The 26,813-nt window shown below is 43.5% G+C and overlaps 1 protein-coding gene and 1 long non-coding RNA gene across 2 annotated transcripts in view; one reads left to right on the top strand and one right to left on the bottom strand.

Annotated features, from left to right (window-relative positions):
* Positions 1-6,748, bottom strand: part of LOC141418553 (uncharacterized) — a 149,328-nt gene extending 142,580 nt beyond the window's left edge. The window contains exon 1 of the long non-coding RNA XR_012443183.1: positions 6,240-6,748. This is a non-coding gene — a long non-coding RNA (uncharacterized lncRNA). The remainder of the gene's footprint in view (positions 1-6,239) is intronic.
* Slc9a9 (solute carrier family 9 member A9) overlaps positions 1-26,813 on the top strand; it is a 511,055-nt gene that overhangs the window by 430,676 nt on the left and 53,566 nt on the right. The window lies entirely within an intron of this gene.

The following is a 26,813-nucleotide window of genomic DNA, read 5'->3' as shown; positions in this document are numbered from 1 at the left end:
TTCCAACCGCTGATCACTACACCTGGCTGTCAGTTTAGAAAGAACATTGCTCACGTAGTCATCTGAGTATCTTGCTCAAGTCTCAGATCATAGACAGAGACTCCTAACGTGAGAACTCCTGAGACCTAGAATTAGGCTTGCAAGGCACCATGTGGATAAATCTCCTAGATGAACCCATTTCAAAGATACAGATAGCAGACAAAGAGTGCGTCCTGTCTACGAGATCAGAAGAGCCAATGGTGTCCACTTCCCCTCAGAGCCCTCAAAGTTCCAGCAGACCATTTAATTCATATGGGGAGGACACAATAGGGACTCCTGAGGTTTTCTCTCCCTAGTGTTGTTTTTTTACCGAATCCGAGACGCCATAATGAAGCCGTGTCATTGATTTCTTCGACTCCCGCTTGTGGCACTTTCTGTCCTAGCTGTTGAAAATTACTTCCCGCCTCCCCCCCCCTTTACATCTTGGTAGAACATCTTATTCTGAGAATTGACTAACTCTCACCCTCCATTCTCACACTTTGCTTAGTAAAAGAAAAGAACTTTAAAAGAATGTCCTCCTGCTCTTGGCAGCACAAAAAGAAAAATCAAAAGGAATTTAACATTTCCTGTCACACACATGACACACACAATCAGTCTCCTAAACAATAAAGAGAGAAAAACAGCACGAGGGGAAACATCAAATCCTCTGCCAGGATTGCATCCACGGCCTGCACCACACAGTCAAACCACCTATTAAGGTCAGAACACTATCTCCTCGTCTGGGTGTCTAAAGTGCCATGTCAGTCATTCTGGTAACTAAAGGAATAAAGACTGGGAAATAGGGTTGGTGCAGATTTGAGAAACTGTAAAAGAACCGGTGTCATGGACAGCAATGATATTACTTATATTATTACAGTCATTTTTATATTACTAGTATTTGAGGACTGTATTACCCAGTGGTTGAGGGTTGCTTTGACAATTTGTTCCCAGACTGGTGAGACAGAAAGAAGGAGTCATCTTTTCAGAAGAGACGTGAGTCTGCCCATGTGGCCAAGGCTGATCCTGCTCCAGACACGCCATACTCTACCTGACTGACTAACAGTTCACACAGTGAGAATTTTTGCAGTCCATTTTCAGTTTGTTCAATCTTTTGAAATAAGGTGATATTTTATGGTGTCCACAGGGGTGTGGGTCTTTAAACATTGCCTGATTTTAAAAACTTGCTCGAGTTAATCTTGAAAACTCTGGTTTTTGGCAGCTGTTTGGCCTTGAAGGTTATTTAATTTGTGGAGCCTTCTATAGTTGCTCCACGGAGAGCAGCATGGAATGGGGTGCTTTAAATCCACAGTTGCCTGATGGTGACATGGACCACATAAGTAATACATTCATGAGTGGCCTCATCAGGAACCTTCTAACTCAGTAAATTCTTGACCATGGGTCATACAGAAGCTCTGATATTTGTTTCATTGGAAGATCTCTTCTGAAAGGATCCACCAGCAGCTTCTAAGATGGTCAGCAAAGTACTCAAGCATGCAGTGCAAACCTCAGAACTGTGGTTTCCTCACTTCCCTTCATCTGCGTCCTATGAGGTGACAGGAGAGTGTGGTCCTGCCCAGGACACAGTCCCCATATCACAACCCTACGTGCAGAAGTGGATTCCTCTTGGGAAGGGATCAGAGCCACTCTGCTTCCTGTGTCTGTTTTGCAAATAAACTCCTGTATCTATGATGCAAAGGCACTTCCCTGGTCCTCTTTCAAGAGACCATGGATAAACGTCATGCTTCACAAAATCTGGCTCTTTTCCAGTCCACGTGAGCAAACACTGTAGGAAAATAGGAAGAACTGATGGTCTTGCAATACTAAATAGCACAGTAAGTCTCAGTTATGACAGAGTTCAATCCCTAGCACTCAATATGACACCACTTTCTGCATTTACTTACTGGAGTGGTTTTGGTAAATGAATACATTTTCAGTTTATTTCAGCAGCGTTCAAAAATTCCTGAGGAATTTTAATTCTCAATTTGGTGTCTGATGCTAATGCAATCATCCCTCCTCAATCACTTTGCACAGCTCCCCCTGCTCATATCACTATAGCATGTAACTTGTCACCTCCTGAAGAGTGTGGCTTGATTCACGGTGTAGCTCAATGTCTATTGCAGGGAGCCTCCAATACCCCTTATTCCTCATCAAAATGTGCAATGTACAACCACGGCCTGGACTAAATCATCTACCATTCTTGCAACTCAGTCCAGTTATGCATTGATTAATATTTTTTAAAACCCTACTCTGAATTCCTTAGACTGCAGGCACTAGAGACTCCCAAACTGATCCCAGCTCACATTCTCAAGACCAAAATTCCCAGGAACTACACACCTTTAGGCCTGCTCAATAGAACCATTAAGAACAGTGAAAAAGATGCTAATTAAAGAAAATTGCCTCCTAATCATACCAAATGAATGCCACCCTGAGACAGCCTCCAAAAGAAGAATTTATTAAATCATTGCAAGTGCCAAAAGCATTTGGACAGACATTTCAACCTAAAGGATAATGGGAGAGATAGTCCAAAGAATTTTGTTCTTAAAGAATTTTCTTAGAATTAAGTATCCTTTTCAGCTTTAATTATGATTCTACTACCAGCAAAAGTGCATAAGTTCAGATGATCATAGCTACCCAAAATATGCAGAAACGAATAAAGTCGTTCATGCTGACTACAAACAAACTTCAACAAATTCCAGTCTTTCTTCTTTATAGTCCTCACACCAACCCATTTATATTGTCACCCTAAAAAGAGGAAAGGAAAAGGTGCCTGCTGATAGGTTTCTGGGCCTAAGAGAATCTTGACTGACCACAGATAAGACTTGAGCAGGGCTGGGCAAAGTGACTCATGCCTGTAATCCCAGTTACTCAGGAGGTGAAGGTAGGAAGATCTCCATCCAAAGCAGGCCAGGGCTCATCTCAAACCAACAATCTATAATCCAGCTAGATGGGAGGCACTGGTAGGAGGATGGCAGTCTGAGGTTGGCCCTGGGGACAAAGGGGAGCCCCTATCTGAAAAACAAGTTAAAAAAAAAGAGGCCTGGGGTGTGGCTCAAGTGGTAGAGCACCTGCTCAGCAAGTGCAAGGTCCTGAGTTCACGCCCTGGTACTGCCAAAAAAAAAAAAAAAAAAAAAGCCCCTATGAAAAATATTGGTGAGTATTTGATGTCAACACAGAGGAAACCAGAGCAAAAAATTAAAGAACTCTGAAAAGAAATTAATAAATAGGACTGTCTGTTTAAACTTGTGTATTTCACAAATTTTAGTAATTTAGCAATGTAATTTATCAAAAATTAATAAGAATAATTAACTGAGGGAAGTAACAAATATAAAAGATGTAAACAACATGGTGTGGTCTATAATCATAAGACAAAACTGGGCAAGACTGAAACCTCAACTTTAGCCAAGAATAAATGCATGTCAACAATAAGCATTGATTTCACATGCCAGATGCTGGCATCAGGGAGTTCACAGTGGTTATTAACACATTAAAAATATTAACAATAAGAGAAAATAGCCACCACAAAATATCATCTCCCATCTAACCCTGATGACATTTGGCAAGTGTTTACCACTCTGTGTTGATGAGAACAAGTAAAGCAGGTGCACTGTTGTCCTGCACAAATCTTGAAGAAAGTGCAAACGAAGCCCTGGGAAAGTTGCCAAAGACGGGAACTGAAACCTTTTTATGAGTGTCTTCACAACCTCCACCAGCGACTGAGTGGTTGCAATGGAGAACCACCTGGGTTTCCATTGAGCAATTCCAGCTGCTCGTTAGTACCTATGCGCTCCCCGTTATGTTCCGCAGGCCTTCCACTGTGCCTGGCCAAGGCAGGGGCTCTGGTAAGTGTCCAGTTAAGTTGAATCAGCAGGAAATCATCAGCCCTTCGGTTGGATGACAGCAAAAGCCCTGCTGGGTTCCAAGGAGACCTCTCAGCTGTATTTCAGGTTGCTGGTGGCCACTGTCCTTTGACTGCTGCCCATCGTCTGAATTATTTATTTGCTTTGCACGTCAGTTCTGTGGCCTAGCATGACTGTACACAGAATCTGGAACCTACGACTATATTAGGCCAGTCAAGCATGAAATTATGGTTTGTTGGCTGATAACAATGTGCAAGGGTGCCCAGGAGACTGAGGGGGATATAACAGTACAGAAAGCTTCTAACATGAATTTAATCAACCATGAGTCCAAATCCCTTATTATTTTGTTTACAATGTCACAATGCAAAAAAGTTTGCGTGTCCTATGCTCAGTGCTTTTGAGATTTCTTCTATGTATTCATCTTTGACTTGGTGGCTATTTCTTTCCGTGTCAGTCAACACCCTTTTGGAAGCTGTAATTGTACGTAGCGCACCCCATAATTCAGTCAGCAGCACTCTTTTCCAGAAGTAGCTGTCATTCCTAGAACTGAATTCATAATTATAAGAAAACAGTGAATTGAGCATTTGTTCACATGAACCTGAGGATCAGAAGTGAATCGCCAGGCTGGGGTTTGGCGTAGGAAAGGAATCACCTGAGTATCTGATTATTGATACCTCCACACTACACTCAGCAATCTGCTTTTGTAACAACTATTGTTTGACAGGCACTCCAGCCTTTCTAAATGATGTGACAACAGAATGTGAGGGAAAGGCCTTAAGAACATCAGCGAGAAGGATCTGGAGAGTAATTTATTCAGGTTAAGAAACAGAGTAGTTTGTCAATGTAGGAGTGGGTACCATGGAAAGACAGGTAGAGGGAAAAGCACTGCTCTCCACCGAGTGAGAAATGAGCAGCCTGCGATGCACGCAGAGAAAATCTTCAGCCAAACCCTGAGCTGTGCAGGTGAGCAAGGGAGCTGGAAGCTGCCTCTCCCTCCAGCCGCTCACCTCATAGGAAGCTGTGCAAATTGCAATTAATTATGAAAGAGAAAGATGACAGACAAGACACACCAGCAGGGAAGGAGGCTTGAGCGCCCCTGTCCCAAGGAGCCACACAGGAGCCCCGCACCAGGACAGAGTTCTAATGAGATCGTGAGGCAGAGCCAGGCGAACGCCAGGGAGCTCTCAAATAATTACTGATGATGATTGAGAGGGAAACCATTGGTGGCAGGCAGTGGCACAGCAAAACCAGAATTCCATCCTTCAGGCTGTCAGTTGACACAGTGCCTTGTGTGGGGGACATCGATATTCAAATTACGGCATCTGAATGGTTCCACCTTTCTTAACCACTCCTTGGCTATAATTCCTTACTAAGCCAGCAAAGCCTTGTAGAGAACAGGATTGGAGAGAATCTCGGGTCACACAGCATTCTTCCAGGTTGTTTCTTTCAGTTTAAGGTGTGGGCGTGTTGTGGATATGGGTTCACATCTCTGACTCTCTCACTTAATAACTGAGTGACCTGGGCAAGTCATGTTTTCAAATCTCTGTTTTCTAATATTTTGAAAGAGAGAAATACATTGTTATAAGGATAAAGTGCCAAGAGCCACGGCCATATTCACGATTATTCATAACGTGGAAGCCGAAGTACACAATTCTCAGACCGCGTTTAGATGGTTTTAACATAAAGATCATGGGTTTGCCCAGGAACATTCTGATCCTTTTCCTTACCCAGGTGACAGCCCATGTAAAAACAAACACCTATGAGACCACAGACATGTGATCAGCTGTGTTGCCATCCTTGATGAATTATTTTTAAATGTATGTACGCACATCCCAAGGTCGGTGCACACAGTTTTGGTTGGGAAAGAGTTAATGAGAAACAAAGGATTAAACCGAGCTGCCTAGCTGCTGTCTCCCTTACTCCCACTCTCTCTCCTCCACCCTCCCTCTCTCTCCCTGGGCTTTACAAAGGTGTGTGTTAAATATAACACCGCTCTGTCTGCCTGTCAGGATTTCCAGTCTGACACAGAAAAAACATACAGATCAAATCGGACCGAAAATGTTTACAATGCCCTCCCCTTTGCTGCATTCTTTGTGCAAACTGAAACATTACAGAAAGCAGGATTTAGCTTTACTCACGGCGAAGCTTCCTAAAATGTACTTAAGCACACCTGGTCGACAACCATAACACTTGGACATTGCCAAAATGGACCTCTTTCCTTTCCTGACAGTATCCAAGACCACTATGACAACAGGGCCTGTTCTTCAGCCTGTGTGCAAGTACACATTTCACATCTCTCCAAATATACATGAGCGTGTTTTATTTAAAGGGATATCCATATTAACATATGCAAAAACCACTTACTTGCCATTCAAATATCCCCTTTCTTCTTTCACCCTTTTCTTCAAGGACAGACTAGCTTAAAGCATGGGGCTCCTCATGGGGCCAAGACTGCTTCTACTCTGGCCCTGACCAGAAGCTTCCATCAGCTCTGACTTCCAAAGACTGCAGGCAGATGTTCCAACATCAGCAAAGAGGGCAAGTGTCTACAAAGAAAGGAATGTGCCAGGCCAAGGGCCAAGGTTGCCGTACTAGAGATTCTTCTTCCCACTCTCTCTCCCAAGAACCTTCATCAGGGTTTCTTTTGAAAGTCTCTTCAGGTACAGAATTATCCAGAATTTAGAGCTCAGTTCACAGGCCTGCTTGCCTCTAAACTTTGGAATTCAGGTAGTCTTGCAGTACCACCAGCAGATCTGGATGTTTAACCAGTGCCCCTGGGGATTCTGTTACAGGAAATGGACAGAAAAGTCCTGGAAAAATCCAAGTCCTAGGAAGGAGCTGCCTTGCTGCATTCACCTAGTGTAGGCAACTTGTGAGTGATCAAATCCAATAAATGAACAGACAAGGGGAGCTTTTTTTAACAGTGGGTATCCTCATTGACGTGATGTCTTATTGAAGTCTAAACTTGCATTTCTCTAATGACTAGTGATGTTAAGAATCTGTTCATAAACTTGTTAGTCATTTGCATATCTTCTCTGAATAAGTGTCTCTTCAAGTTCTTTGCCCATTTTTTTTTTAATCTGGCTAATTTATTTTTCTTGTCAATTTGTGGGGGTTCTTTATATATTCTGTCTATTAATCCCTTATCAATTGATTTGCAAATATTTTCTCCCATTCTGTAGTGACTTTTTCACTCTATGTTTCCTTTGATGTGAAGAAGTTTTTAAGTTTGATATAGGATACTTGTCTACTTTTCTTTTATTGTTTTTGGTGTCACATCCAGGAAATAATCACCAAGCCCAATGTCATGATGTCTCTCCCCTGTGTTTTCCTCTAGGAATCTTACAGTTTTAGCTCTTTGATGCATTTTGAATTGATTTTTCTTTACTTTGTAAGGTGATACTCTAACCTCATTTTTTTGCCTATGGATGTTCAGTTTTACAACACCATTTTTAAAGAGACTGTCCTTTGTCCCCATTATATGGTCCTTTGTGGAAGATCATCTGACCACATGAAGAGGACAGTATTTCTAGGTTCTTTAATCTGGTCCACTTGTCCTTATGCTAGTACCACACTATTTTGATTTTTGTAACTTTGTAATATGTTTGAAATCAGGAAGTATGAGGTCTTCAGCTTTGTTCTTCTTTTTCAAGAATGATTCAGGGTCCTTGAAATTCCATATAAATTTTGAGAATTTTTTTCTATTTCTGTGAAAAGTACCATTGGGATCTTGATGGTGATGGCATTGAATCTGTGTGCCACTTTGGGTAGAAAGGACGTTTCCATAATTCTAGTCTTCCAATCAATGATCACAGGATGTCCTTCCCATTACGTGTGTCTGCTTTAATTCTTTCATCAGTCTTTTCATAGCTTTTAGTGAACAAGCCTGTCATTTCCTTTGGTAAGTTTATTCCTAAGTATTTTATTCTTCTTGACATTATTATACATGGGATTGGCTCCTTAATTCCTTTTAAGCTTGTTCAGTGTCAATATATAGAAATGCAATTTATCTGACTAGCACTTCCATGACTACATTGATTAGAAGTAACAAGAATCAAGAAACTTCCCTTATTCCTGAAAAGTTGTTTTTGTCTTAAACATGAAGTTATTTGTAAAGTTTTCTGAAATGTATCACATAGACTCTGTCTTCTTAGCCATAGTTTACCACATCTTTTATGATTTGGGGTTATCATGATGAATTAGGATATAAAATATAAAGGTACAGTGTTCTGGTATCCCTTAAGAAGTTTTCCTTCTATAAAGAAAAAATGACCTGAGTCACTCCATAGTAGAGCTTCTGTGGCTGGGCCTTTTATCTGAGTACACTATACACACACAAACCCATTTAATCGACACAATAATGTAATGAGGTAGGTATTGAAACTCTGCCCATTTTATAGACGAGAACAATGAGGCTCCAAGTCACAAAGCAAGTAAAGGGGAAATTGGGTCATGAACCAAAATCTACCGCACTCCTGAGTCCACACTCTCGCTCACTATGAGACTGTCCCTGCAGTGCAGTGAGTGACTAAGTCTTGACTCACTTCTCCCCTTGCGACCTGTGCTGCATTTCAGCATGCCTACTTCCATCAGGCTTTTCTAATCTACATTGCTTCTTGAAATCGAGGAACCAGGATTATTCAATCAGAAATCTTGTCTTAAAACCCAGTTTAAGTCCTCTGACCATGTTATAAGGGGCTACAAGTGGACCCAGTCCTCTCCTAAGAGTCAAGTTCATGGTCTTTGTGACAATGCTTTTCTGCTATGCTCATGCCACTTTTTCAAGACGTGTATAGGATCAAAATTGGGTTTCCCAATAATTAAAATAATAAGAAGTTCAATTGATTGACATATGTAAATATTTTCCTAGAGATTTCTCTTATCTCTTAACACCAATTGTAACAGATTCTTTTTTCAGATATAAAATTAATAAAGCAAACCCACTCTGCTTGAAGATGGGATAGAAATCCTAGAGCATGAGTTCACCCTTCTCCTCCATCTTTTTCTGTTCCCCATGACATCCACGAAGGGCCCCTCCCCTTCTAAGGAATCCTGGATAGAGCCCATCTGAAAAGCCAAGGTCCTGGGTGGTTTCCCCACTGATAAGTAAAAGTGCAGGTGCTAGTGAAATGCTATGATTTGTAGGAGAGTAGGCCATCACAAATAAACAAAATTCCCCTTACTTGACTCCATTGCTAGGAATTAAAATGATCTGATCACTGAAAACATGAGATTCAGAATTAGAAATTCTTCCTTCTCTCGTGTGCTCAGTTTCTGACATCCTTTATCTTTAAGGCAGGCCCTGGGACTCACCTAGCTGCAGGAGCCCACCTCTCCTGAAGTCCAAGCTCCACAGCCTATCACACAGATCAGGAAGCATCCTGCTGGCTTATAGATGAGATCCAGGATGTCAAATTAAATGCACATCACGGGTGCTAGCTATTACAGCGGCTTTAGTCGTGTAGACAGATTCTAGAATGGAAGTTTCAGACAAAACAAGAACACTACCACAACTACTAATTTCCTGCTTACTACTTCTGAAATAATCCAGATAATTAGGCAGCCATAGAGCATTATTTGGTTGATAAGTAATAATTGGGGAAAATAATCCAATTTTTATAGACATTTGTGAAAGCACTTTAAAGAGAATGAATGAGACCCTCCTCGTTTGGGGGAGGAGGGTGTCTTTGTACTGGAGATAGGCATGTTTTCTTCATTAGGATTTCTATCAGGGTAGGTGTGATGTGCAGAGGATGAGAATTTGAGACAATAGGAACACAAAGTGAAAGCATAGTTCCTGATGGGTGAAAATGACCTTGACTTAACCCTGGAAGAAATCCTCACATTTCCACAAAACGCTACAGTAGGTGTGTTGCCAATCGTAGGTGGCACCAGTTAATTGCCCTGTGATCTTAAGCAAGTTACTTAAATGTCTCTGACGGTTGGTCAGCTCATCTGTTTACTGGGGATAATAGATACATATTCAGAGGTTAATGTGGGAGACTAAATGAAAGACACGTCTATACCCAAGTCAGCAGACACAAAGAAAACAACCACAAAGCAGTCATTTTCAGTAGCACTGCATGAGTGAAGGCCAAATAGGGGCAAATTGTTTCCTGTCTTCCTTAAGTCATTCTCTCTCCTCTTGAAATCCATATCAAAGAAGAGAAAACCTTTTCTGCTTAGTAAATAAATAAATGTTTTCATTATCAGCAACCCAGACAAATAGATCTCAACCCATGAGCATACACGGAACCACTTGGTTTTGGTTTTATTTTGTTTTCATTGTGGATAAATTAGTCTGGGGTAGAATCTCAGTGTAACATTTTTTAACAAGCACCCCAGATTCTGCAATGTGCATCCAAGTTGAGAACCAGTGACTTAAACGATTAATCACTTCCCTGTTCCTGGTCCTATTCCATGACTTTCCCCACTCCAGCTCATTCAAAGGTGCTGAACCACGTAATCTCCCTTGAGATCAAAAGTGGCCTTGACAGTTGCCTAAACCTTAACTTCTTTTGCCTGTATAGCAAAGATAGTAACTATACTTTTCCTATGCACCAATTCCAGTAAGTTGATGTAGCTTCTTAAAACACTGTGTAGAGGATTCTGAGAGTTGGCCGGGGCCCAGCACAAAAGAACACCGATCATGCCAGACTGGGGACATCTGCCATAAGGATAGAAATGAGGGAGCTCTGGGATTTGCCATTCCTAGCCTAGAGAAATAGCCAAAGTTCTGACATGACACAGAAGATCCTGCACAGGTTATTTTGCTAGCTGCCTTTCCTGCCCAAGATCCTAAAAACATACCCACAACTTCTTATTATCTTATTTTTCCTCCCAAGCATGAATCCTTAACTCAACAACTTAGTTCACACCAGGCCTTTTGCCTAGAATACCCTTACCCTTCCTTCTTCCCAATACTCTCCTAATCCTACTTCAAATTCAGCTTGAATGTCACCCTTTCTCTGCAGATTTCTGACTGCCCCAAATATAATTATTCTCTCTCCCTCCACTTCTAAACTGCAGAGCATTCTTCCCTATCTTTGTAACTGACTTTGTCACACCATATGGTAACTTACTCCATGTTTGCATGCTTCTAATATAGAATGCAAATCACTGATGCCCAACAAATGAATGAATGAGTGAATGAATGAATGAATGAATGAACATGAGTAGATTCCTTGGTTGCAAACCTGATCATTTACCCATTCCCCAGTGCCTAGTGATAACCAACAACACATAGTAGGAGTTCAGGAAGAATCTGCCAAGTGACTGAATCAGTGTCTCTGGACTCTGCTGCCACCCATATGGCACAATAATCTGGGCTCATTCTGAGTCACAAATCACAATCTGCCAGAAAACTTCCATCTGGAGAGACTGCTCCCCACAGCTGCTTTTCCTTTCAGTCTTTAGGCCTGTTTTGTTCTGTATTCAACAGGAAATAATTGAATGCTAGCACTGACTCAAAAATAACTCAGGAAACTATAAAAATCGTAACAGGTCTATTCGTAATAGTGCATGGGATGCTTTAAGGCAGCCCTGCAGAGCACCACGCATCTAGATTCCAGGTTTTCTTTATGCAATGACGTCGCACGTGCTCTTATCTGTGTATCAAGCAACCCATCAGCCCCTCACAAGTCTCTCCCAAGTGATGCGGCCTTACTGCCTGCTCAGTGTGTCAAAACCCACCACCTGCTATGTGTGGAGTAAAGGAAAAATCACTTAGGATGGTTTCGAATTGGTTAATTTGTGCAGAAGAATGGTCATATCTATCCTTCCTCACTCCATCCCAACTGAAACCTAAATGCTGGACTATGTTTACTGCAGGTGAGATTCTGGCTTCAAGGAATTCCCTTTTTAAACACTTAATAGCATTCATTGGTTGTGCATGGGGGTTTCATCATGACATTTCCATATATGCTTACAATGTACCTCAGTTAGGTTCCCCCCACCATCATTCTCCCTTACTCCCCTCGCCCCTATTTAAAACCATTGCAACAGGGTTCATTGTTCTATTTTCACATAAGTACATGGCATACATTGACCAAATTCACCCTCCTTTTCCCTCTCTGTTCACCCACCCCCTTCCACTAAAATCCACCCCCCCCAAACAGGACCTGTCTCGCATTCCTACCCTTCATTTTTTTTAAAAAGTGTGTATATTCGTAATTCTTTACAAGCACAGAAATGCTGAGATTCACAAAGTGTTAAGCTCTCTCAATTCCTTGTGATTTACTCATTTAAATCATCATTGCTACAGAGCAGAAACTATTTTGGCTCTAATGCGTAAGTGGAATATCTAATATAAAATTACATTATAATGAAATATACATTAATGCAAGCTTCATAAAGTGCTTTTCATGTTCCACAGGCATCCAAAAGTTTAAAACGCATATAATCTTATTTTAGTTACTGCTCAAATGATGATACATCAGGTTAATATGCTTAATTAAAAGTCACATTTGAAACATTCAAAGGGACAACTGATTCACTATTGACATTTGCTATGACACAGCTAAGCATTGTGGAAACAAGACAAGGGGACATGTCACTCCTCTGAGGAGCAGAGGGAGCATTTTTTTTCTTTTTTTCTTTTTTTATTTTCTTTTTTTATATTCTTTTTTTATTTTCAAGAAATGGCTTGTGTCCAACTCTCAGAAAGACATATATATAACTATGCCCTAAAATATTTGCCATCAGTAATAAATTTTTGGTTAGAGAGACACTCTCAAAATAACATCCAAACCGCTTCACTGTCTGTGTATAAATGAAGATGAATGAGAAAGAAGTTTTGAGCTGCTTCTGTGTTCCGCAGTTCAGATCTGACTGAGGGTACATTTCTCAGAAAAGTACTAGGACTGTCCCTTTCTGATGAGCCAGCTGTCGCCAATGTTGCATGTGAGGTTTGAAACTGGTAAAATGCATGCCCCTCCCCCCACCTTGATTCTGAATTTACAATAAAACGCTGGAGCTCATAGCTTTCCCAAACATCTTCACTTCCGATTTAGGTTTCATCCTTTTCTTCTCCCGCCCTAAAGTCCATGTTGGTTGCAAAATGGGCCATACTCTGCTACCAGCTCCTGCTGCTTGTCCTGGTCTCGGATGGTCGGGTCACAGGCCGCTCTTCCTGCCATCACCTGTCTCCTCCACCCAGAGCCAAAGCCTGGCTGCGGGGTCACTGCCAGACCAAGTTCCGCTTTCTATGAATTGCACCGCCAGCATTTTTTCGGTATTTTTTCAGTATTTTGAAGGTTCTTTCTCAGGATGTCCCCCCCCCCCAATTTCCCTCTCTTCTGTATCTTGGAGGAGAAAACACAGGTCAAGAATGCGCGCAGGGCCAGACCCGCAAGCAGGAAAGGTGCAGGTGCTGTGAGGGACAAAGCTGGAAAGGATCCCAGATCTTGCCACCCAAGACGCCTAGGTCGGGACAGATAGGGTGCTGCCAGGGACATGAATGGATCGGAAGTGAAGCTCCCTGAGCCAGAGGTCCACGCGTCTCACCTGCCCCAAGAACCAGCCCAGAAGCAGCAGAACCGCCTTGGCACAGGTGTCTGCACGCCCCGGCAAGGAGCAGAGCTTCGGGTGAGCACAGCCTCGCCTACTGATATTATTCACACACACACACACACACACACACAAGCACAAAAAACTTGATGAGAAGTGTGATTTTCTCATCAGCCATTTATTTCAAAGTTCATGTCAGTACAGACTGGTACTGTTGCAAGCGAGTTTCCTGGCAGGTTCTACAACTTTCTGGTTTCATTTAAGCTGTCTTGGTCCCCTTGGCGCTACTCAGTCCCCTGCTCTGCCCATGTCTCAGGCTCTCATCCTCTGCCCCAGACAGGAGCACTCACCTCCAAGCTGCAGTAGATTACAGTTCCTCTATAGAAAACATCCCTTCGCTGATACAGGACTTACTGTGAGCCGGGCTGCGCCTGCTGTTCCTATTATGGCTGTAGTGGGGCCCCTGAACGACTCCCACCTCTTACGTGGTTGGATGCTTGAAAACTGGTCTTTTGACTCCATGATCTTTTTTTGAGCAAGTGCCACTTGCAGAGGTCAGCTTGAGTGGAACGTCAGGGCCCACAGCAAGCAAGAGGTCATATTTTCAGGACCTTTCAGCAAGATCCTCAAATGGGTGGAACATAGTCAAGCAAAATTAACAAGGTATTAGCCAGCAGGAAAACCCTTCAGTCTTACCAGCAGACAAGAAGGAAAAACCCAAGTACTATTTGTAGGGTCCCTGGGGTCCATAACAAAGATGATGGGGGGTGGGGGAATCAAGCCAGTCAGGAAAAACAACCCCAGTACCTTCCAGCAGCTAAAGGAGAGGCCTGTGTTCAGCATGTGCAGCCTGGGGACATCCCAGAAAATTACCACGTGCATTCAGGAGTGACAGAACTGACTTCCAGGTGGAGAGTTGGAGGTCCTGACAAAGCAGACAGTACTGAAGTGGGCTTTGAATGCTGTATAGAGTTGGAATCAGGAGAGGGAGAGAGGAGAATGTGTCCAGTGTGACGCGGACACAGAAGCCCAAGTGTCCATCAGCACCTGCCTCTTCCTGGTTCACTATCGCTGTGTTTTCAGACTGCTCATAATTAGTTCAGTAGAATAATCTTTGATATCATTGAAGATCTTTAAACCAAAAGGATCATAAACTACTTTGTACTTTTAAATTAAATATATTTTTCTTTTACAATAGGCTTAGATTTATCAAAGAATTTTGAGTAAAAAGTACAGAGTTGCCTTATTATCGCCCCTGGATAATTTTCCCTGTTACTGACATCCTGCGTTAGTGGCTCTTTCATTAAAATTGATGAACTAATGTTGCTACATTGTTATTAACTGAAGTCCACAGTTGACATTGGAGTTCTGTCTTTGTATTGCACATTCTACAGTTTTGACACATATGTAACCACGTATCCACCATTATAGTAAGATACGTAACCACTGATTAAAGGAAACTCACACTCTGATTTCTAGCAACCTACCTAGTCTTGATTAAAGCACACATGGGACTTGTGCAAAGAGCAAAAATGTCCATATGGAAAAACCCACTCTGTCGATATGCACTGCCCTTCAGAACCTTTCTTTTCTTAATAAGAACATCTTATCCAACTTCCTTTACAACTTCTAGTGGAACAAAAAAGTTGAGGACTAGACTAGTTAGTGAGCAAAGAGAGTTTAGAATTGATTTGGAATAATTGGCACTGATCCTCACAAAAATCACTCCACGCGCTTGATTTTCCCCAGGATAACCTGGAAACCGCAGCCTCTAATTGCTGCATCCCAGACAGTGTGGGAATATGCTCATGGGGACCCTGAGATCAGCGTGTCCTGTAAATCCTGGGTTACATAAGAGCATTACCCTCCTGAGTACACTGAACAAGAACTTGGGGTATCTCTGGATCTTCAGTAGATGGTCACAGATGGAAGATGTTGGTGAAGCACCTAGAACAGCAAAGAGGAGGTGGGAGAGGGGCTGGAGAAAAAACTTCTAAATTCAAATGATAGGAAACAAGAAAAGCCTCAGGGCACAAGAAACAGAAACAATCTAGTAGTAGTAACAAGAGGAGATAGAAAAAGTAAGACAGGCAGAAGCCATGGCTGTTTCTCTTGAATTAAAAATTCATTTCATAAGGTACTTTTTGCACTGTCTGGTTCAGTGTCTAAACTGGTCCCCCATCACCACCACCACCCACATTTAAGAGAAGTCTTTACTGCTCATTCCTCTTGCTACTGGACCTCACCCCCACAAGTCTACTTTGATCATTAGTTTTTCAATTGTGGGAGGTGGTGACCTTTTAGAAAGGAAATTTGGATTCATCACCTGCCATTTTTGGAGAATTTAGTCTTCCTTCCTCTTTCTATCCTGTCTGAGGGAGCCTCTTCAAGTGAAGTTCTAAGTGAAATGCTACAAGAATTTGTTACCAGCTCTTCCCTGTACTCTCAGAATACTTGCAAGGACCACCTATGAGTTTTTTTAGGCTGGAATTATCCAAACAGTACTTTTGTTTCAACAGTATACTCTGTCTATTGACAAATTCAAGGAAATTATTACCACTGAGAAATAAAAATTACTTTTTTTCACCATATGAGAGGCTTCTATTCCTGTTTATACAACTATGAGCAGAAGACAAGAGACTCATGTGACCATTGATCTTAAGGGCACAAAGCCATAACACTTCACTGATTGAACAAATATTTTTAGTGCCTACTAAGTGTCAGGCACTGTATTAGGTGCTGGGAATGAAAGATATGCCTCCTGTGCTCATGCAGTTTGCAGTCTAAGAATGTATTGGCTGGGGGAAGCTATAGCCAAATTAACCATGAAGAACAATTTTGCAATGTAATCATTATTTGCCATAATGGACAAACAACAGAGGCAAGAAGCTCCATTAAAGAAAGTAGCCAGAAAAGGCTTTCTGGAAAAGAGCATGAGAAGGAGCCAGTCTCCCAAGAAACTGCAAGAAGTACTTTCCAGGAAGAAGGAATCGCATGTGAGAAGATCTGAAAGAAAAAAAGCAGTGTGGCTGAAGTGTAGTAAAGGAGAGTGAGCAAGGAGGGACGTCCCAGGGGTAGCTACAGGCAGACAGCCACATAGCAGAACAGCTGGAGTGGAGGTTTCGTTCCAAGTGAACTAGACATCCATCAAAGCATTTTGAGCAGTGAAAATGATGGAGTCTACTGCGCGGAGTCTAGGAAAGCCAGTGTGGCCCTGGGAGGCTAGTTAGGAGGCTATTGCATTAATATAGGCAAAAGAAGGTGGTGACCTGGATGGGGACATCATGGTGCTTTGGTATCCATTCTGCAGGCAGAATCATTTCCAGCGCACTCAGTGTGAGGGGGGTGAGAGACAGGAGAAGTCAAGGCTGATCCCCAGGCTTCTGACTCAGGCACCATGGGAATAATGGTGCTGCCTACAGGTAGGGAGGCCTGAGTGGATGTGATGGAGATGCCCAGAAGATTAGTAAAGCATGCCTCTGGCTGTGTTTATAAGGGACCCAGAGTAATTAGATCTTGAGGGCTCTGACAATGAATGGTTTAATCCACTGATGGATTAAATTTTGAATGCACTATTGAGAGGGGGTAGAGACCAATTGGAGGAAATGGCTCACTGGGGGCATGCCTTTGAAGGGTGTCTTGGCCCTGGCTCCTTCCTGTTATTTATTTTTGCTTCCTGGCCATCATGAGGTAAGCAGCTTCCATCACAGACTCTTGCCTCCATGATGTTCTGCCTCTGCATGGCCCAGAAGCCAGCTGACGATGGTCTGAAACTTCTGAAACCATGAACCAAACTAAACCCTTCTCCCCTTAAGTTGGTTTCTCAGGTACTTTGTCACAGTGACAAGATACTGACGAACACAGTAGGGGCTTGGAGGACTGAAGGGTTCAGTTTTAGATGTATTAAATTTGACATTTGCTAATGGAGAAAGTGAGTAGCCAGTTGGATAACTGAGTCTAGAGCTCAGAATAGATGTGAAAATCTGTGATTTGTTCATCTACAGATGCTCTTTCAAGCTGTGGGATAAGGTCTTTTATGAAGACAGTGTTTAGGGGAAGAGAGGAGGTCTGAGGACAGCCTCTAAGCACAGTAGCATTTAGACCTAGCTAGGGCATGGGCATTCAGAAAGATGACTGAAATAAGGCTCATGAGGAAGGGGCAAACTATGTGTGTGCAGGGCCCTGAGTGCCCAGGTGCCACAGATCTGAGGGACACAGAGAGAAAAGTCCTTTACAGCTAGAAATGCAGAGGTCATGGATGACCTTGACAAGCAAATTCAGTGGAATGGCAGGAGCAAAGGCCATTTGGGGGTGGACTTAGGAGTGAACCAAAATGAGGAAGAGGAGACGGGGTACAAATGAATTCTTTAGAGAATATGAGCTTTAAAGGAAAGCAAAGGACTGGGGAAAATTTGAGAAGAGGTCCATATGGGAAGGAGTCGTTCTTGTCGGTGCGAAGCTGACGGGAATGGCTCCACAGAGAGCAGACGACAGTGAGAAGAAGTGAAGAAAAGGAATGGCCTAAAGAGGTATCAGAGCATGCTGTTTGGATCCAAGAGGAGGGACTGGCCTTTGAGGGGAGGAACGAGCACATGGAGAAAAGAGTAAGTGGAGGAGGAGCAGGAGGGCAAGTGTGCAGACAGACAGGGGTGGGAAGACGGGGGGGGGGGGTTCACATCTGCTACCTCTTCTCAATAGAGTCTGTGGTGAGATTATTGGCTGGCTATGTGGGGAGAGCAGGAGAGGGGCAGGACAAGTCATTTCAGACAATGGGAATTTAGAAAGTCTTCTAAAAGCCCACCACATTGTCTCTGTCAGGGTGAGGATCCAGCTGGGGTTTGCCACCATGACTCAGGTGAGTAATGTCCTCCAGTGCTGTCAGGCAGAGGATGGCTCTTGCTTCTAGAGGTGCCTGCTGGACTCACTTTATGTCACACTGAAGCAGGATACATCATGGTAGAACATGCACCAATCTGACATTCTCTGTGTTTGCTCAGGACAGATCCCAAAGTGAAAAGCTAGGTCTGCAGGACTCACTTTCAGCAGTCACTGACAAGGGACCAATAAATTGGCCACAGTTATCCCTTTCGAGGCTGCTACTCCAAAACCATCACAAGGTCCACAGATCTGAAAACCCCACAGAGCCCGACAGGACACGTCCTGCGGAACTGGCCAAGGCCTTCCAGGACTGTCTCTAGAACTCAGTTGCTCCTGCCCATGATATCCTCACCCTTAGCAAAGCTAAAGAAGTCCTCACACCCTGACTTGCACATGTACTGTGGAAGGCAGTGCCATGACTTCGGGATCTTGGTCACAGACAGAGGAAAACACCACAAGGACAGCCAGACTGGCCCTGTCAAAACAAACCCCAGAATGACAGTAAGCTCTGTCTGAGCTGAGGCTAGGGGCGAGGTTACAGAGGGAGAGGAAATGACAGAGGTAGTAGACTAAGTTCCTCAGATCTATTGACAAATACTTAGCAAGGCCAAGGTCACAAGCCCTTCCTGGGCTCATCACCTCCACAGCTTAAACGCCAGGTGTGTGTCTTACATGATTTTCCCCTTCAGTGCTAGTGTGAGCCATACTTTATAGCTGTGGAGAATCTGAGGTTGAGGGAGAGGAACGGACATGGTGACATAGCCACTGAGAACAAATTCAACCAGGGCCACTGAACAGTAAGCTCAGAACTGTTTTCACTGGTATGGAAGAAGAAGTGTTGGAGGTCGATTTTAATCTTTTTCTGATCAATGAAAAGAAGTCACTGGAAGGAAGGGTCAAGTAGCTTCCCCTTTAACCAACAGGAATGAGGGAGAAAATGATCCAGCCAGGGCAGAGCACAGGTTCCTAATTTGCAGTCCAGTGCCCTAGAGGTGTCATTCTTATGTTGTGTGGATGCTAGCCTCTCGGAGAAAGACTCCATAACATGGTCAGCTTCTCACAGGTCTACACCTCAGTGAGATCAAAAATCGCTGCTCCAGGGGGGTGGAGCCCTCCTTAAGGAGATAAAACTCAGAACCCAGGACCACTGACCTTTCATCTCTATCAGAATTGAATTTCCAACTATTCCTTGTGTATAAGGAGTGTACTTCAGAACAATGTCTGTGCCACTTCAGCTGATTCTTGGAGCCTTTCTGATTAAATCACTAACCGGGCGGGGAGATGTCCTCAAATCTGACATGCAGATCCCCGTGCTCAGAGCAGACCTACTGGTCTCACTGGAAACAGAAAACACCATGCACACAAGGTAAGAACTTAAAGCTTCCCCATGAAGGGCAATCAGCGAATAGCTGATATATCTGTGGCAGTGAACACACCTGAGTAAAGCCAACCCCAGGAGAAATGCCTCCAGGAACAAGGAGGACTCCAGGTGGACAGACAGACCAGCAAGGATCCCTGGTACGCTGGCACAGAGGGAAAGCCTTGGTAAATTCCACACACTTCCCTCCCTTTCTAGACACATCTGTTACTCTCTGGCCAGTCTTCTGGGATTGGTCTGAAGTAGAGGCCATCGTTGACTGAGCTTCTGAGCACAGGTGAACAAGCCTTCCCATCTCATCCCCAGAGGGCTTCTTGTTACTCTGTGATCAGGTATGAGTCTTCTAGGGCAGTCGCAACAAGGTACTGCAAACTGGGGATGACTTAAAACAAGAGTTTTTTCTCTCCGTGTTCGAAGCTAGATGTTTGAAATGAAGATGTCGCATGGCAGGTTCCTCTAGTGACTCTAGGGAAGGACCTCTCCCTGCCTCTTCTGGCTTCTGATAGTCGCTGGCAATCCTTGGGATCCCTTCGTTTATACATGTACCACTCCAGTCTCTGCCTTTGTCTCCAGGAGGCACTCTCCCCTGAGAGTTTGTCTCTACGTACAAACTTCTCTTTTCTAGGGTGTACTGGTGTTTGAACTCAGGCCCTTGCACTTGCTAGATACTGGACCCACAGCTAGCTCTTTTGCTGTCAGCTTGCTTTTTGCATAGTCTCTCAGTTTTTGCCTGGGCTGGCCTCAGACTAAGACCCTCCTATCTCCACCTCTCAGGTAGCTGGGATTACAGGTGTGCACCAACACACCTGGCTCTCCTTCTTCTTATAAAGTCACCAGTTATGTTAGACTGAAGGCCCACCTAACCCATCTAGTATGACCTCATCTTAATTTGATTACATCTACCAAAGACCCTATTTCCAAATAAGGTCTCATTCACAGGTATCAGGGTTAGGATTTGAATATATCTTGAGTTGATATTTTTGTGAGTTGATGCTCCAACTCACAAAACTTCAGATAGGGAAACGCCCTCCTCTTCTGGACGGGACCTTGTCGCTGGAGTGGTCACATAGAGACCAGGCAGTAACCCACTCAGTAACTACTTTTTGACCAGCTACTATGCCCAGACCAGTCCAGACACTGAAACACCATAGTGAGTAAGGCAGACGAGGTGCCTGCTCTCATGGAGCCCACGGGGCCAGCGAGAGACAGCCTCTGAACAAGCCAGCAAAATAAATGGCAAAGTGGTAAAAACTCATCGGCTACCACTCCAAGGAGACAATCCAGGAAACAGAGAACTCCATCTCCAACAGACAAGTGACTTCCCTGGCCCATACCCCATGCCAGGGAAACAAAGGGACAGGTCAGGACTATCTCCCCAGTTTCTGAGTTAGGAAAATAGAAACACAAATTGGAAAGGCCTCCAGGCCCGCTCTCTCGCTGCTACCATTTTGCCCTGATGATCTTTACAGATGCTTCTGACCAGATTTTACATTTCAATATCAGCAGAAATCCATAGTGACTTGTCACTGTCCCATTTAGCTCCTTCCTACCCCAATACATCTATCCTTGAGGAATTTGTGTCTTGCAGCAGACTGCAAATGTCAGCCAAGGAAAAAGACAAACAATAATAATACTTGGAGAGTTGCAGCCTCTTTGCTAATTCACACAGGCTGTTTCTAGAAAGCGCTGCCTGCTAATGAAACAAGCCCCTTTCTTCTGACAGATGAAAATGCAGGGAAGATATACCATCAGATGGAGAGCAGCCTCTTCTGAAGAAGTTGACTTCTCAGGAACAGAAATAAAAGGCTTTTCCTGCAGGTAGAGCTCAGATCTTCAAAGCTCTTGACAAACATTAACTAATTAATCCACCCACACCCTGTGGGTAGGTGTCACTCATTAGTTACTGTTTGCAGATGGAGACCTGAGGCAACAAAGTGGTTATGCCAAGGTCAAAAAGGAAATCTGTGGGACACCCAGGAAGAGAATCCTAGAAGCCTTGGCTGAGGCTGCCCAGGTCCACCTTGAACCTCGTACATTCATTCTTGAAATGCTATGGAGGGCTTTCTCTGTCAATCCAGGTCAAAGATGGTACAGCTTCTTGAGGCCAAATAGGTGGCCATTTCCACTGTTTTTACATACGGGGTGGTGTGTTTTTAGACAATTATTTATTATCAGTCAAAATTCTGTATTGTAGGAAATCAAAGTCAGGATAAGAGATTGTCCAAAGACCAGGGCCAGAGACAAGTAAAATTGGAAGACATCCCCAGCCCAGCCTCACTGTGTCAATTCCTTTATTTAGTGGAGTCACAGCCCAGGCCTTCTCTGTCACCTTTCATGGCCCTCTCCACTTTGTCAGTCATCCCCTTCCAAGGCCAAGTTCAAGTCCATCTCTCCCAAGCAGCCTTCCTGTTAGCATCTCTCATCTTTAACTCCCTTTGTCCTGCCTGGGTCCCATGCACCTTGTCTCAAGGATCTGAGCAACACCTATTGTTATGATTTGTGTCTAAATTGTCCCCCCAAAGCCATATGCTGAAGATCTGGTGGCCAACTAATGACCTTTCAGGAAGTAATTGGGCCACAAGACTGCTGATGTCATAGATGAGTTAATCCATTGGTGGGTTCTGAATTTGATGGCTGTTAAGAGATGACAGGAACTGGGAGTTGGGATCTAGTGGAAAGGAATAAGTCCTTGGGGGTGTGCCCTTGGGGGTGCCTGGTTCCTTCCTCTTTCTCTCTTCACTTGTGAGCAACCTTCCACATGCTGCTGCCGCCATGATATTCTGCTTTACTTCAGACCCAAAGTGATGGAACCAGCTGACCGTGGACTGAAACCTCCAAAATAGTGAACCAAAATAAACCTTTTCTCCTTTAAGATATATCTCCCCGACATTTGGTCACAATTACACAAAGCTGCCCAACACACCTATGTTTGTATACTTATTTCCAGGTTACTAACAAAACTGGGTATGGCAAGCCAAGTAAAGACCAGGAATGACAATTAAGACTTTACCCCATCTCAGGGAGAAGTGGTGTGAGCTCTGGCAAGCCTGAGAGCTTTTTGTCCCATAAAAGGCAGTCATTTGAGACTGATGGTTTGCTTTGTTTTATTTGAGTCACTACATGATCCAGGCCGTTGTTATTACATTGACTAATTGTGATGTCTTTATGGCCACGTTGTGTGTTCTGAACAAGCAAATCACTTTTCCCCTCCATGTTTGTGCCCTATGAGAAAACAAAGTTCCTGATAACATTTCTCCATTAATTACTTCACTGCAGTAATTGTTACTTTGAGTTCCTCAAAGAAATGACACAAAAATATCTGCTTATTTTTCTTATTTTAAAGACCACATGAATGACAGATTCTCATGTTATTTTTCATCTTCTTTTTGAGACATCCCAGGCTTGATTTGTTGAAAGATGGGCAAAATGCATTTAAAAGCATTTATTCATCAGTACTAAGACAATCTTAGGTATAGTTTTTGAAAGTACATTGTCTGAGAAACAGTAAAAATAAAAAGAAGTCTCTAGATCACTGTCCAGGCCCACTGCTGGTGACTGTAACAACCTTCTAAAAATCCCATTGGGTGGCAAAGGCCTATAAAATCAGGATGGTGAGAGAGGTGAAAGAAAATGGAACACAAACCATTTTAAACCTTAGAAATAAATAATGAAAACTACAGGTTCTGCTTTCTTGAAAGAAAATAGATGTCTGCCTACCCCAGGAGGCAGCTAGTGCACATCTTCACACCACTAGGGGAAAGTTTGGCTCACCAGTTCTTATCTGTCACCCCCGATGACTCACACCCTCCTGCTGGATTGTGACTGGGGAAAAGGCTTCCAACCTCGGGAACACTGAGACATCCAGCCCAAGAGCAGATGAACCCAGGAGATCCTTGGCTGGGGCTCCTGGGAGAGTCTGGACCTGGTACCTGGCTGGACAGGGGAGCTGGCAAGTTCTTGTCTCATTTTTCACCTTTAGAGGCGGATAATTAGTGCCAATAATCGCTGAAAATCTGTTAGGTTGGTTATTTGGGGGGAGGGAGTGGAAAATCATTTAATTTTTTCTTGGAAGAGGTCTAGAGTGGAAATTTATGCGTGTTCAAAACACTAGTAACAATTATCTAGTGTTGACTGTGTTCCTGGCACTGATCCTAGCAAGCTCCACGTGTGGAAGTGTTTAATTCTCAGCATAGCCCTACCAAACTGAGATCAAATTCTGCACTCACCACTTGGTACCTGTGGGATCCCAGGCAAACTACTGTTCTTGACCTCTTTGAGCCTCTGTAATTCACCAATGAAATAAGAATAATGACAGCTCCTTCCTCAATGGTTTGTTGGGAGAAATAAGTGCAGTAACACTGGTAAAATGTTTTAGTGCTCAATACGAATTTTCTGTTTATGTTGTCCATATCATCCTTCTCTACTGCTCTGTCTGCCATATCCTAGCAGGGCCAACTTTCCCCACTGTTCTATTTTGGGTTCATGCCACATGGACCAAAAAATAACCAAGAGTGTCTTCCTTCCTATTTACATATCTGATGTGGAATTAACAAGGTATTCTCTTAATAGTACTGTGATCTATCCATAACAGTACAATCCTAAAGGCACATCCTAAAGGCAGCTCACTGCATGAAATACTGTGGGCTTGTCACCCTGTTGTAACCAGCCCTCTGAGAAGCACTGTAACATAGCAGAGGTCCTCCTGCCTAACACCGTTTGCTAATTGCTGCCGGTCCTATGTACTTGCAGAGAATCCCATCTCACTTCTCTCAGAGCACTTGAAATTGAAATTGTGCCTTTACTTTCTTTGTCTTTCATAGAATAGGATCAAGTTTGAGGGCAGGGACTGTGGCGTGATGACCGTTACATCCCCATTGGCTAGCAAAGTCTGACATACTAATGACATCTCATAAATGTTGGGTGGCTCTGTCAATAAAATGACATAAAACTGGCAACCTCCTTTGCCCATGTGTCTTGTGGGTGGTGGGTAGTTTTCAACGGCTAACAATGGGGGAATGTTGTCACGTGGATAATTTCAACAATGCAGCATTTCTGCCTCATATCTTTGGCTTCACTCTCCATCCCCAAAACCCTCACTCCTGGCTGCCTCAGCCAAGTATGAACCAATTCTTGTCTTCAGAAACTCAGAGACACATCACAGAACCCGCTGGGCAACAGGACCTCTGTGCTAGCATCTTCTCTCTCTGGCTCCTGACTCCTCGCCTGCTAAGGATCCTGATTGCTATTGGCTGCCATTTTGACCCCTTCTCTTCAGCCAGCTCAGCCTCCAATTCCTCTCCTCTCCACAAAATAGGGCCATACGATCATCTTCCCCATACTGTTGCACAATTAATACATATTTTAGCATTACTCCAGGGCAGCATTAAAAGCGAGGTCTATTTTAATTCTGCCCAAATGAGAATTCTTACAATTAAAGAAGATAATGTAAAAGCCTACACTTGGTACTGAGTATAAGTATCATTAAATTTCTTTTCCCAAGGGACAAGCAGCTCCTGGGTCTTCAGTATCTTACGATTCCTAATCCATGAGCCAAGGGACAAGCAGCTCCTGGGTCTTCAGTATCTTACGGTTCCTAATCCATGAGCCTAATGCATGATTTTTAAATTTAGAAAAGTCACAAAGTAGCATCTCTCCATGCTTATTGGGATTATCAAGAAATTTGGCTAAGACCAGCCAACTACTTTTCTTTTCTGTAAAGCAACAGAGGAAAAAGCAGCCCACAAGCTTTGTTTCATCGTGCCAGGTAGCAGCACATCGGCTCCCAAATTACAAACAATGCTTCACAGAGCTGAGCAGAGCAGACTCTGCCCAGGAGCTCATTGCTATTGGAGGCCCTCGCCGCCCATCAGCTTGGTCAGGATGAGCCAACTGCATCTTTGAAAATATCTAATTTTAGAGGTCAGATCTTGGTAATGTGTGCCCAGAATAATGGGAATGAAGTGTGACTTCCATTAGTCAGATGACCAGAAGATGTAGTACAACTTGTCTTAGCCGGGGCCCTACAGCTAACACATTTTAAATTTAATTTATTCTCAAAAATTGATTTTATTTGATTTACCTCCCCTGTCAGGCTTTCTACCAAGACTACCCAATTGTCTGGCCATTAATAACCACAGGACACTCTGAAATTTCCTTGAGTATCACACCTTGGAGTTATTTGTTTCAGCACGTTAGACTTTTAATTCTAATGAGAGCATTTCAAAAACCAAACAGTATTTTATGTTTAACATACGAGGTGAGGAAGGGTAAGCACTGCCTACCAACCAATCAGCACACTGTGGGTGGAGTACAGTAATGGACCAGTTCTAAGAGTCCCAAGGGTGGTTCTGGGATTAATCTCTGTTGCCCAAAGAGGATGAGGCTGGCTGGGCAGCTCTGTCTCAGATGACACTTCACCTGCAGTTTGTAGACAGTGCCAGGACATTTGTTGGAGCCAGTGACAACTTTCATGTCAAGCAGTCATCAGGAAGCAATCGGGCTTCACTGCATATCTGTGATGAGGCCTTGAGGTCAGTTTGGAAAAGCAGGACTGAGGAAGATTCTTTTTGTCATCAGGAGACAGTTCTTTCCTTCAGCCAGTTTAGAATGATTGAGAATGATCCGTTTCTATGGAGTCTGGTTTTAAATCTGAGTTCATTGGTAGTGATATTTGCTAATCAATTTTAAGCGGAAACAGCTGCGCTGTGTCACACCCTCTTCGAACCCTGGAAAACTATAATTCAAACCATCCTCTCCCCACCTACTGGGAATGCTCATTTGCATGGCCAGGTTCCCCACTGCTCTTCCCTTGGGTCAGCCATTCTGTGGGGCAGGTCAGAGGGAGAGGTCAGCAGTGTCAGGGGAGGAGCACAGGCTCCTGCCATCTGATAAGACACAAAAGTCAGAGGTCTCAGCTGCAAGGAACATGATCCATGTGAGCTCTAAGTGTTTCTCTTTCCATGGTCCAGTTCACATTTATTGAGCAGTCTCTATGCAGTAGGGAGCTGCTGTCTGCTAGGGATGGAGAAAGAAAAATGGGTACCCTATTTTCAAGGAGTTCACAGTGCAATGGGGGAGACCAAAGCGTTCCAAAAAGCTTTGTCTGAAGGTTGAGTTAAGTCTGAAGGTTGAGGTGAGATCTCCAATAGGAGGAGTTCAGAGGAGGGCTGCTGAAC

Source organism: Castor canadensis, chromosome 17 (genome assembly GCF_047511655.1).
Source record: "Castor canadensis chromosome 17, mCasCan1.hap1v2, whole genome shotgun sequence".
Lineage (NCBI taxonomy): Eukaryota > Metazoa > Chordata > Mammalia > Rodentia > Castoridae > Castor > Castor canadensis.
Note: the sequence above shows the minus strand (reverse complement) of the source record. Positions and strands in the feature narration are given on the sequence as shown.